At 34.9% G+C, this 12,888-nt stretch overlaps 1 long non-coding RNA gene across 1 annotated transcript in view; it reads right to left on the bottom strand.

The window, feature by feature from the left end:
* Window positions 1-11,540, bottom strand: part of LOC125095484 (uncharacterized) — a 28,248-nt gene extending 16,708 nt beyond the window's left edge. The window contains exons 1-2 of the long non-coding RNA XR_007125913.1: window positions 11,037-11,540; window positions 10,328-10,468 (exon numbers count right to left, since the gene is read on the bottom strand). This is a non-coding gene — a long non-coding RNA (uncharacterized LOC125095484). The remainder of the gene's footprint in view (window positions 1-10,327; window positions 10,469-11,036) is intronic.
* Between the last annotated feature and the right edge of the window lie 1,348 nt (window positions 11,541-12,888).

A 12,888-nucleotide genomic window follows, 5' to 3' on the forward strand; every position in this document is an offset into this window, starting at 1 on the left:
CTGTGCTACAGAATGAGGAACTATAATAATCATGAGGTGTTCATAGCAGAGAAGTACCAAGATGTGAAACTCAAAGCATTCCCTTGACCAGAAATCATCCTCAATTCTGCTATTTTTTTTACCAGAGGCTTCTCCATATTCCTATACTCCATCATCTGGGGAAAAAAAGTCTTTCTGTAATATTTAACTGAGGCCTATGTTTGTAGCAAGGATGATCCATAGCATAAGCATATTAATCAAAACATGCTCTGAACAATATGAAAAGTTTTAAGACATTTGTGGACTAGAGGATGTTCAGGAAGAATGAGATAATTCATTCATATATAAATGGTAGTTGAATTTTAAATGACAAAATATGGATATTACTTAACCATTAGTTTATATAAATATGGTCATCATTAACATGATAGAGTAAGGTGACTGAAAGGGAATATTGTTTGAAAAACAAATTATACCTTCAAGAAGATAATACAAGAGAAGCAGAGGATTGAGTAAAAGGATATATAAATATTAAAATAGCCAGAAAGATTGTCATTGTAGAGTTTTATAAGAAACTGTTGCAAGAACGAGATGTTGTCTGTTTACATGCTCAGCATGACACGTAGCATAGAACACATGCTAGGCAGAGTTAAAACTTTGAAAAAAAAATGCAGAGTTACGAATTTTTAAAGATCCAGTCTTGGGGCGCCTGGGTGGCTCAGTGGGTTAAGCCGCTGCCTTTGGCTCAGGTCATGATCCCAGGTCCTGGGGGAAACATTAAATACAGTTTAAAGAATATTTAGTTAATAAATCAACATCTATATAGTATAGGTCAACTTTATCTCAGGAAGTCACAATTTTTGGCACTATATATGGGAAATAAAAGAAAATCTCCCTGCTACCTTGGAGCTTAAATTCCAGGGGAAGAAAAATCTCTCAGGATACTAAGAATAAAATTGCTTAACCTGCCAGATTATCAGAAACATCTAGGAAGAGGTTAATCTCCAAAATATAAAGAACTCCTATAACTCATGTAGCACAAAAAATTTAGTAAGCTGATTAAAAAATGAGCTAAAGACTTAAATAGACATTTTCCAAAGAAGACATACAAATGGCCAAAAGACATAGCAAAAAATGCTCAAAATCACTAATTGTTAGGGAAATGCAAATCAAAACCACAATGATATATAACCTTAAATTTGTCAGGATGGCTAACAACAACAATGACAACAACAACAAAAGACCCCAAGTATTGGCTAGAATGTGGAGAAAGTGGAGCCCTCAAATGCTATCGGTGTGAACGTAAAATGGTGCAGCCACTATGAAAAACAGTATGGGGATTCCTTAAAAAATTAAAAATTGAACTATCATATGCTCCATCAATCCCACTTCTGATTATTTGTCCAAAAGAATTGAAATCCAGATCTCAAAGATACATTTGCACACCTAAGTTCACTGAAGCACTATCCACAATAGTAAAGATGTGGAAACAAACTAAATGCTCATCAACAGATGAATGGATAAAGAAAATGTGGTATAAACACATATACATATATACATACATACAACAGAACATTATTCAGCCTTAAAAAAGAAATTCTACAAAACATGACATCATTGAGGATATTAAAATAAGCGAGTCCACAGAACAAAAAATACTGCATGATTTCACTGATACAGTTATTAAAATAGTCAATTCCATAGGATAAAAGACTGGAATGGTGGTTTCCACCAAATGAAATGGGGGAAATAGGGAACTACCAATGAACATAAAGTTTCAGTTTAAGCAAGATAAGTAAGTCCTATAGATTTGTTAAACAGCATTGTAGCTATTGTCATCTATAATGTAGACTTAAATAACTATTAATGGGGTAGGTCTTATGTGAAGTGTTCTTACCACATAAGTTTTTTTAAGTAGATTAGTTACAATACTTAATGATGACATTTTATAAGCTTTCACATAAAAAAATTAAAAGGTACACATGGCTTCAATCACTGCTATTTTGCACATTATTAAATGTTCTAGTGAGTAAAATGAGAAAAGAAAATGACTTTGAGGAAGAACTTTTAGGAAGGAAAAGATTCTTTGAAACTGACAAGAAATATAGAAGAGTACCTTATGTCCCCAATAAAAATATAGAGAAAAACACAACTTACTGAGGTGAGAATGGATTAATTTAAACACAATAATTTTAAATTTTCTTTACAGAAATGTCCCCATAAGGAAAATAAAATTATAAGCCTTGGAATGGAACAAACTATTTTGCTATATATTAATACAAGCAAAAAAAGAAAAGAAAAAAAAGCAAAGATATTAATGAATAAAGGAAATGAACAAGTGATTCATCCAAGAGTCAGCTTTATATGAAAAGAGGCTTAGCTTCATTAAATAATTAGAAAAATGCAAATCAAAACCCTGAAAAATCATTTCATATACCTCAAATCTTCAGCAATCGTTAAAATGTAAAATAAATCTAAGTATTTGAGATATGCTTAGATGATACTAGTGGAATTCAGAATTTGTACAAATTATCTGAGTAGGAAATTGGAGGTTTATAATATTGAAAGATGAACAACCATATCTACTTAAATAAACACTCTAGAGAAATTCTCACTTACCTGCCCATACCAACATACATAAATGTGATCATTAGAGCATTGTTTGTTGAAACAAAAGTTGTAAATAATTTAGTACAACAGGAAAATGGATTAATAAAGTATACATTTTACAGTAACACATATACAGCATTTAAGTGATACACAAAATTTATCAGAATAGATAAATTCCAAAAACATGATGTTGAATGGAAAATTACACTCAGGAATGATAAGTATTCTGCAAAATACAATTTTTTAAAAAGATTTATCTATTTCAGAAACAGACAGAGCATGGGGTTGGGGGGGAGAGGACAGAGGGAGAGCAAGAATCTCCAGCAGACTACCCACTAAGCACAGAGATGGACAGGGGCTCAATCCTGAGATCTTGACCTGGACCACAATCAAGAGTCAGATGTTTAACCACTGAGACACCAAGGGACCCCAGTACAATTTCTTGAAAAAAATCTGATAGTAGATTGATAAAAATCTGATAGTAGAAGTAGTAAGAAGAAATGCAAGGAAATGTTCAATATCAAATTTACTCTAGAGACTAGATGAAGAAAGAAAAAGAAGCGTACTATTTGATTGCTTCTATTACCTTACAATATAAAAAATATTAAAAAGGAAAATATTGGATATCATGGTTATTTTCCCTCTCTTTGAAGATTATTTTAATGAAGATGATTTTAGCAGAAAACAATAATTACAGTTTTAAGATAGCCAATTAGTTAGTATGCATTTGCTGTGATGTAAAGGTCTCTAAAAGCAATAAACACTTGCTTCCAGTTAATTTTAAAGACCTTTGGTTCATTGTTACAATTTAATTTCTAAAGTAATTTCCATGCTAATTAAAACCTTTAGTACCTGCACTGAAGGATCCTATCAAAAGCAACTTAATTTTTTATGAATCTGGAAAATAAATCTAGCCTTTAGAAGATCTGAAGTAATAGAATGTGGTATCTGGGAAGCACTGGATTACAGTGATAAGAATAGTTTTCTTATAAGCTACTTCCTCATCTTACCCTTTTGTCTCAAATAAAATTAATTATCAATAATCCATTAAACAATGTGTGAATTTATAAGAACAAATATTTGGAAACAAGCCCTCATGATCTTTCCTTATTTTCCAAGTAATTATGAGCTCTTTTTCAAAGGAGATATTTATGATGGGTTGCAAATTCCCATATTAAAAAGATATTAAAAGACCTGTATCTAAAAGGTATTCATCAAATAGTTATAAGCAAAAAAAAAAAAAATGTCTACATTGTGCTGGAATTTGAGACTAAAAACAGGTGAGAAGTTGTAGCCCCTGCCTTCAAGGCATTCACATAAGATTAATTTATTTGACTGATGTTGATAATAGCATAGTCAAGGAAATACATTCATAGGAAAAAATCTATTCTGTAACTACTCCAACAAAAAAATCAAATCTCTTCCAACATAACTATGCAATTCAAATCATCAGCTTTCAGCTCTGCCACTCACCTTGAAAAATTATATAATTCCTTTAAGCCTTGATTTCTTCATTGGTAGGATAAAACTAGTAACACCATAAAGTGTTGTTAGGATGAAATGGTATGATCTATTAATGTATAATAGTACATAATACAATGCTTGGAACAACAGGAACACTATTAATTATTGTTATTAGGTTTATAATTCAAAATTTTACAATGCCAGCAAAATTATTTTTAATAAGCAGATTATTTTCTATGCAATACATTATAGGTTGAGTATATAAATAAGACCTTAACTTGTGAATGTCTTATCTTTATGATTTTTAAAAATCTAAGTTAAATATGCAGTTCATCCCATCAATGTGGCCCTTGTAAATGGACTGCATTTTGAATTAAGCTCTCAGCCAACTGCAGTTTGAATTATCATATTGAAAAATATATGTCATATAGTGGAAAAAACTCAGTGCTATTGTTTACATTGAAATAAGAAGAGCAAAAAGGATAAATAACAGGGAAAATAACCCATTGATAGTGTTCTAAAAAAGAAATGTAGGTCAATTTAATAAAAAATAGTATTAGTTATAAGCACAAATACTTCTGTTATCATTAAATACTTGATTATCAACCTTCAAATTTGATTTTACCATATGAGCACTTATGTAAAGCAGTAAGCTAAGAAGTAAAACATGAAAAATAAGAAGAAAGTTAGTTATGAATCACAGTGAAACTGGAAAAGAATCTCAACCTATAAAACAGCATATTCACTGATAGGAATACCATAAGTCTTAGAAAAGAGAGGATGATTAAAATGACTGTTGCCATATAGCACCCTGTGTATTCCTTTGTGTAATACTTATAGTTGCCTTTATAAATCTTTTAGACCTTAAATACATGGGCTGCTTATGTATTTATTTATGAATTTCCTTATATATTTATTTATGAATTTATTTATGAATTCAATAAATTTCATTAAGTGACCCCTGTATACCTACATTCTGGTAGATGACCTAATAGATTCTTAGATTTTGAATCTTATAAAACTGCTACAGAAACAAAAATAGTTTGTCTCAACTCTTTTATCTCTTATAAATAATGCTGCAATGAACATTTGTGCACAATTTTTGCATTGACATTTTTATTTCTATTGAGTAGATACCTAGGATTAAATTTTTTAAGTAATATGGTAACTCTACATTTAATATAATTTTGAGAAATTGCCAAACTATTTCCCAAGTACCTACACTATTTCATATGCCCACCACCAGCAACATATGAGAGCTCTAATTTCTCCAAATCTTCACCAAAACTGTCTTTTTTTTTTTAGTAGTTTTTCTGATGGGTCTGAGGAAGTATCTAATTGTAGTTTTATTTTTTTTTATTTTAATGTTTTATTTATTTATTTGACAGAGAGAGAGAGAGAGAGAGTGCATGTGCGTATGCAGAAGCAAGGGGAGCATCAGGCAGGCAGAGGGAAAGGGAGAAGCAGGCTCCCCGCTGAGCAAGTGGGCTCCATCCCAGAACCATGGGAGCATGACTCAAGCCCAAGACAGACGCTTTAACTGACTGAGCCACTCAGGTGCCCCTCTAACTGTGGTTTTAATATGTACTTCTCAAATGTCCATCAGCTGATAAATAAACAAAATGCAGCATATCCACCTAATGGGAAGATATTCAGCAATAAAAAAGGAATGAAGTAATACATGCTGCAATATGGATGAACCTCAAAATAATTACACTAAGTAAAAAAAGCCAATCACAAGATCACATATTATATGATTTTATTTGTATCAAACAACCAAATAAGCAAATCTAGGTACCAAAAAATAGGTTAGTGGTTAGCTAGGGTTGAGGGAGTAAGTGGGTATAGATGAGAGGGATCAAGGAGTGACTGCTAAGGGGTACAAGGTTTGTTTTTGGCATGATGAAATGTTCTAAAATTAGATTATGGTGATGCCTAAAAACCATAAAACTATAAAACCATATGGTGATGGCTAAAAGCCATAAATACCAAGACTTAAATGTAGAGAACACTCTGATGGTTACCAGAGGGAGTTGGGTGAGGGTATGGGTTAAATAGGCAATGGGGATTAAGGAGTTCACTTGCCCTGAGGAACAGTGGATGTTCTATGGAAATACTGAATCACTATATTGTGCACTTGAAACTAATATAACACCCTATGTTAACTATAATGAAAATCAAAATTTAGAAAAACACAAAAACTATATGGTGATACACTAAAAATCTTTGAATTATACATTTTAAGAAACTGAACTTGATGGTAAGTTATATATCAATAAAATCTATAAAATATAAGTTTTACAATTTAAATAAAAATTTAACATTAAATAATTAAATATCATAAATTATTTCAATAATTATTTTTGTGGATACAATAGACATTTCAAATTTCATGAGTAATTTATTCATTTACTCAATGAACATTGTTTGAGAACCTATAATATGCCAGGTACTATGGGAGATATTAGAATAACATTGATGAAATAGACAAACATTTTCCTGTCATTATGCAGCTTAGGAATTCTTAACACCTCTGAAATTTCACTGATTTTCATATTTTTAAGCAGATGAACCCTTTCTTCAAAGGAACTTTTATGTGTATGAACATGTAAAAGAAGTGCTATTATTATTGAATCAAGGGAGCTTTATCCACTCATCTTGCTCCAAGCTACCTTTCTTATGGGCTCTGTGAAATCTTTTGATTTTTTAAAAAATTTATGACACAAGTGAAAATTAGTACACTTTCATATAGTTTGTGGCCCAGTTTTACCTAAACATTTATGATATCCCAAAGATAATGCCATTATTAATTGTAAATAAGATTTATGATGCTTCAATTTGTCCTCTAATGGTTTAGCTTCTAAATGTAATTCAGGACTTATAACAAATTATAACAAATCACGTAATTCTGAGGAAAGCTTAAAGAGCAGACCAATAATTAAAAATCCTTCTGACAACTCTGGAAAGCCTTACAAGCCAATGGAGAAATACTAGACAGAATCTAGAAGAATATAGAAATCCAGAGGGAGGAGTTCTGATTTGGGTGGCATTTTCATACTATACACATTGGCAAATTTTCAAAGAGGCAACTGAAAAACAGAGATGCTGAGTAGAATTTTCAATTTTAACAAAGGTTAGGAGGAACTGCCAAAGAAAGGCCTAATAATTTCCACTCCCCTATAACTCCCTTGCTCTTCCCTCTCTCCCCTTGCCCTCTCCACCCCACAGACATATCCATGGGGTTTCAATTTTAACCCCGAGAAGTTATACTCTGGAAGTGACAGTGAACAGGAAATGAATCAGCTTTTCAGGAACTGAGGTTGAGGGTTAAATCTTTTTAATTTGTGATTTAACTTGTACATTGGACATTGTACATTAGACTTGTACATTAACTTGTATATTAGACTTGTACACTAGACTGATTCTGTACTGCCAGAAAGTAAACATACATTTGCATTGGAGAGAGACAGTCTGGTCTTAGTTCCCCAAATACACCTGGCTTCATTGATTTTTTTTTAATTTTTTTTTCTAAGATTTTATATATTTGACAGAGAGAGAGAGATCACAAGTAGGTGGAGAGGCAGGCAGAGAGAGAGAGAGAGAGAGAGAGAGAGAGGAGGAAGCAGGCTCCCCACTGAGCAGAGAGCCCGATACAGGGCTCGATCCCAGGACCCTGGGATCATGATCCGAGCTAAAGGCAGAGGCTTTAACCCACTGAGCCACCCAGGTGCCCCCTGGCTTCATTGATTTTAAGAGGACTGGTGACCATCTTCAAGGAAATAAATGACTAGTTTGAGATTTTCTTCAGTAAACTGGAATCTATACTACACAACCAAATGAACATTCTAGAACTGAGAAATACTTTGATTGAAATAAAAATCCCAATGTATGTGTGTAACAGCAGACAGAAGGGAGAGCCATTAAGAACTAGTAAACTGAAAATTAGGTCAATAGGTGCACTGAATTATAGAGAAACAAAAAGATGAAAAGTAAATAAGAATGAGATTCTGATGAATTTTCAAGAGTGAAAATGTTTAATGTGTATAGCTGAAATTCCAGAAGAAATTTCTTGTTCCTATGTTGTTTGTAACTTAATTAATACCTGTTTTAAATAAACTATGTTTAATACTAAAACAACTCTCTCTTTTAACTGATATTTTCTTTACCTTGAGTCATTTTATATTCTTCAAGTTCCCCTCAAAGCACATTTTCTTCATAAAGAACAAAGGAAAGATAGATCTCATCTGTTGAATGTGCTGGAAGAAGCCATAATTATTTACTATTCTTTGGCTTAGCTCAGTGGTAGGCACACAAGGCTGATTGTGTCCATTCTAAGAAAGTGTCCCCTGAAGCTTTTCCTAAAAGGCAGGGGTATTTCTGTGTTTACGGGCATTCAAATCCTGAGTACTCAATAAGTATTAACTGTTTTGTATCATTTTCGTTCTCTCCTATCTCAATATGATCGAATACATTGCTTTAATCCTTCAGCTTAAATTTTGATTCCTATAGCTTTTGGTTTTAAAATTGTGGATGGAGAGGGAAAGCCTATCGTTTTGTTGTTATTTTTGTTAGTTGGTTGGTTCCTTTTGTCTTTTCTTGTTGTTCTCAGTCTTTCTCTTTATGGCTTTGTGTATCCATAGCAAATCTTCCAGGGTACAGTGCTTCCAGCTCAATATGACTACTGAGAGTCTTCCTTCCTTTTGTCCTATAGCATCCCTTTCTATCTGACCTAGCCTCATGGACAGAAACTGTACAATGTCAGTGGAATCATGGAACAAAATAAGTTAGAGCTCTCTAAAATCAAAACTTCATTCATTTAAAAACCATTTCTCAGGTTTCCAGATGTTATAAGCCAAACTCTTGAAATGGATATAAAAAGGTAAAAAGAACATATTGTCTATTTCCAAGCCAATTACTGTCAAGTAGAGCAAAGAAATAAGTAAATAAATTATTATAGTACAATAAAGTGTTTTCTTTGGATTATATGATAGACACGGGACACTACAGAAACATATACAGAAGTCACCTTTCATCTTTAATCTTAAAAATACAGAAGGACTATTGTGTATGTTGATGTTTCATGGTCTTCCAGGAAATATAAAGATAAATAAAAGCTTATCAACAGAACACCTCCCTCCCTCCTCCCACCCTGTTCCCTTCAGAACATCTAAAGGGCTAAAATTATCTTTAACCTTTGCTACATCTAAAATGATTTAATCACTGAAATCCTGGAAATATAAAACTTTGTTACGAGCTCTGATGTCCAACTACTAGACAGAGTCTATAGTCACTATTTTTTAATATGGGCATCCTGTTCTGGTAGTGGCATTTAATTTGGAACATTTCCATTACAGTAGCAAATTGGCAGACAACCAAGAAAAATGACAATTTCTATGAAACAAAATGTGCGGATTGTGAGGAGGTGGAGGAGGATGTACTGCAGATGGGGTAATGAGACTTATTACATAGAGTTCCTGCTACTAATCAGCTCCATAATGGATCTGAGGCAGTGAAGGTTTCCAGGGGCTAGCAGCTTGCTCCTAATGAATCTCTGACTGGCTGAAAACCTGACCTTCATTTTAATAGAAATGTATAAATACCAACTTTATCCCTTTCTTGGGAATTTCACCAAGTTGTTTTAACTAGAGGAAGCTTCTAATATTAAATGAAGTTGCCTGGGGAAAGATTAGAGATTATTATCAACATTTGGTTTTAACAATGTAGCTAAATATTGTGTCACCATTTAAGGGTGATGCATGCTTTTTGTTATCACTAACTAATAGGCCTTGGATTTTGAAAGTATTCTGTAACTTTATAACTCATAGTCTGATAATCCTACCAATCTTTATATATTTTTACACACACATAGCTGTAAGAGACTCTCAGCATGAAATGTATTTGAATATTCAGTAAATGGACAATTTAATCATGATACTTTTCAAAAAAAATAGATAGGCTTTAAATGACCCCAGGGTGCCAAGAGTTGTGAAAAGCCTCAGATTTTACCCCACTTGCAAACTAATGTGTTAGTCTACTACATTTTCATGGATGCTGGCTGGACATGAGACTCCCAGTCTAAGACCAAGGACTTTATTACTTATGGCACAGAAAGAAACACAAACATCAACATATCAGTTTACCTTGACCCCAACTCCTACAGGGTTAATGGGGATAGGCACAGAAGGATGCCAGCAAATAAAATGGACTGTGTTACAGGAAGGGAATATTGAGCTTAGGAAAACTGGCTCTCTTAATGGATATTAAGCAAGCTTACCCTTTTCTCTGAAGGAGGATGTCATTTTCATCATACTGGAGGGTAAGTACACTTGCTTTCTCCTCTGAAGGGGGACACTGTATCTTCCAAGATTGTGCACTATGCAAACATCTTTAAAAAGATGAACTGGGGGGGAAAAGACTGAAAAAAAATTTAAGAAGGCAAATTAATGTCTTGTTTACAAGAAATAACTAAACATGAAACATAAGTGATACACATAGTACTCTCTGATGAACATGCCACTTGATCAATGATTCTGATTAATCTGTCCTGCAGAGACTGTGACCATTCAATTGTGTCATACAACATTTAATTAAGGTGACTGTCAACAGGTCTCCAAGTCACAGGAGGTCGATTTAAGTACAGACCTCAACCATCCCATTAATGTGTTAGACAAAATAAAGTTAACAAATCCCATAAAGTACTAAAAAAGCCACGTGACTTTCTCATTAAATTTCTGTACCTACATTTCCACCTTTCCCAAAATACTAATCCACATTGAGAAGGTTGTTTTAGCAATTGCATGGATTCTGTCACGGCTGAAAAGGTTAAGTTTAGGGCAAGTCCATCATTCATAACAACCCCGTATAACAGGTTGAAGCTGACCTGACTGCCTTCTGGTGCTCAAGTCCTTTCGCCGAAAATTTCATCTAAAGTCACGGACAAGTAGCCAAAGATAGCCTCATTTCGGAAAGATCTTTCCGGTTACCTGAAGGCCACATTAGGGTCTGTTCAGCATGACCTGTATCAGTTGAGGGCACAAGCTGACAGCGCCTCCGATGTGATTGCTGGAAGGATAGTTCATCTCAAATAGTACACTTCGAATTGACTTTAAAACGCTGGTCGTGAAGCAGAGGGCCTGGATTGCGCACCGAGCCTCAGCGAAGGCTCAGAGAAAGGCAGAATCAAGTTCTAGGCGCTGCAGCTACTACTACACTCTGCAGAAGAAGCCTTATCTCGCGGGATCTTGAGAGATCTACAGGGGCCCACACGCAGTCCGCGGAAGAGAAACGCTCTCACACATGATGGAGGCTGCATGGATGCCTTCTCCTTAACTCCACGCGTCAGTGAGGCGTTTGGCTCACACCTTCTGTTGAACCTTCTACCGTCAAGTCATACTGCTGCCGCGCCACGCCCTGAGGGCTAGTCAGGTTGCCTAGGTGTGGGCAACCTGCCGTGACCGTGGCCGAAAGCTGCGTGCACTGTGGGGACCGTCAAAGCTATACTGGGGAACAAACAAGACAAGCGCAGGCTGCGAACCTACAGCCTTCCGTGATCCAGCCCGGCCTATTTGCCCCTGCCTCTAGCCCAGTGGAATCCATCCACCACCTAGCAGACCTACTCAGTTATGACTGTGAGAATCGTGTGGAGATGACATCAGGACGTTTTGACATGTTTTGAGTGGTAAGTACAGGGGCTGGGAACCCTCCCTTGTTGTTTCTGACAGATGTTTCAGTGAAATTATGATGAAGGATGATGGGGCGCCTGGGAGGCTCAGTGGGTTATGCGTCTGCCTTGGCCTCAGGTCATGATCCCAGGGTCCTGGGATCCAGCTGCACATCCAGGTCCCTAACCACAGTTGCTCCCCCGGTTTAACCCGGTTTAAAAAAAAAAAAAAAAAAAAGAAGGATGAATGGCGATCAAATCGTGGCCAGTGAAATCTGTCAGGGGATGACAAGGTTTAAATTTAAAGTGTCTGCAAGGTTTAGGAGACTTGCTCCAGAATACTTTATATTTTTAAGGAAGATTTTATCGTAAACTTCAAAGAGATAGATCATTAGTGTTCTTCCATCCATCAGATGCTTCTCTGGGTCTGAAACAACCCCTTGAAGTGTTTCCTTCTCCTTTACCATAAAAGTCAGTGTGTCTCATTCCAATAGGTATAACCTCACCCTTTTCTTCAGTAATTCCCTGCTCACTGAAGACATTTCATCTGCTATAGTCAGTTCAAGGACAAGGAAATTTTTTAAAATGTTTAAAATTTTAATTTTTTAAAAAAATTTACAGAGTTCTAATATGATCTTACTTTGGCCCATTATAGAAAGATTTGGCAAGCAGTATACCTGACTAAGTAGTCACTATTATCCTTGTGATCCAGGACTCTTGCAAACAAAGTAACCTAGATGGCTGAATCAAGAATTAAATTTGGATGGCTTGGGCCTTCTTTTGGCCAGGCTAACATGTAAACAGGGTGTTGTGGTTAAGAAAGGGAAGGAAGCATCATGTTCCAGAATGTACAGGTGGAATCCTGAATTTTCAAAATAGATTTACATAATCTCCCACTCCTTTTGTTCTAATCACTAACCAGGAAACACTGGAAGTGAGCATTCCTATCTTGGGGATAGATGCATACAGTGACAAAACTTCCTTAGTAAACATGAGGAAAATTTGGTCTTGGAAGAAAATAACAAGGTTGTGAAATTCAAACAGTCACCTTGTTACTTATTTGCTTTAGTCAAATAACCCAGTAGGCCTAAAATACTTTAATTAATCTTTTGGTTTTATGTTTGCTTCAATGAGAGAGAAATTTTCCAAACATTGGTTTTTAAAAAAATCAAACA

This window comes from Lutra lutra, chromosome 3 (assembly GCF_902655055.1).
Source record: "Lutra lutra chromosome 3, mLutLut1.2, whole genome shotgun sequence".
NCBI lineage: Eukaryota > Metazoa > Chordata > Mammalia > Carnivora > Mustelidae > Lutra > Lutra lutra.